Source organism: Carlito syrichta, unplaced genomic scaffold, assembly GCF_000164805.1.
Source record: "Carlito syrichta isolate Samal-C Ts95f unplaced genomic scaffold, Tarsius_syrichta-2.0.1 Scaffold305718, whole genome shotgun sequence".
NCBI classification, from domain to species: Eukaryota; Metazoa; Chordata; class Mammalia; order Primates; family Tarsiidae; genus Carlito; species Carlito syrichta.
Window position 1 is genome coordinate 248480 of NW_007249814.1, and position 731 is coordinate 249210.

General features: G+C 46.9%; 1 protein-coding gene across 1 annotated transcript in view; it reads left to right on the forward strand.

The window, feature by feature from the left end:
* CUNH12orf29 (chromosome unknown C12orf29 homolog) overlaps positions 1-731 on the forward strand; it is a 17134-nt gene that overhangs the window by 12731 nt on the left and 3672 nt on the right.

Genomic DNA, 731 nt, shown 5'->3' on the forward strand with positions numbered 1-731 from the left:
CCGAGAGCCATTGTTTGCTTTCCGGAAAACAACAGTCTTCCATGGGAGACATTCCTCCAAATGGCACGTCACTGAATGGGGGGGGCAACAAGTATTACAGTGGCTTGGTCTTTGGCGTGACGCCTGATTCTCCCTGTTTTTCAGCGTGTATTATCCTACATTGAATGCAAAGGCCTAGCAGAGCTGTATGCAACGTTTCCTGTATACAAAGTGCACAACTCCATGGTGCCACACTGAGCGACATGACCGGTTCGCTGTCATCTTTCGGAAAGCATGATTTGTTCACCTACTGAATTCTAAAGTGTTTTTGATTTGACCTGTCCGTCTCCTATCCAAAGCCATTGCTCTTCCGTTGGCATTTACGAGGAAGAGCTGACAGGCTTGGCTTGCTGGCTGTGAGTGTGCATCAGCTTGGGGAATGCTGTGTCAAATGTTTACTGCATTGTGATGTATTTTCCAGTAGTTTGATTCTTGTGTGCTGTACGGTGTAATACACGATTCTCAAGGTACGGCTTGAATGAGCATAGCCGAGCATGTTATGTCGATACTTCACATGTAGGAATGAGCATGTCAATGGTGTCAGACTGAGTGAAATGAGTGCTACACACTCACTTGTAGAAAAGCAGTGCTTGCCTTCTGTTTGAGCCCTGAATCGTTTTACCCCTTGGCGTTTCTCTAGGCTAGGAAATGCAGTCACTCTCGCGTTGGCCTTGCTGAATAAGCGTAGACGG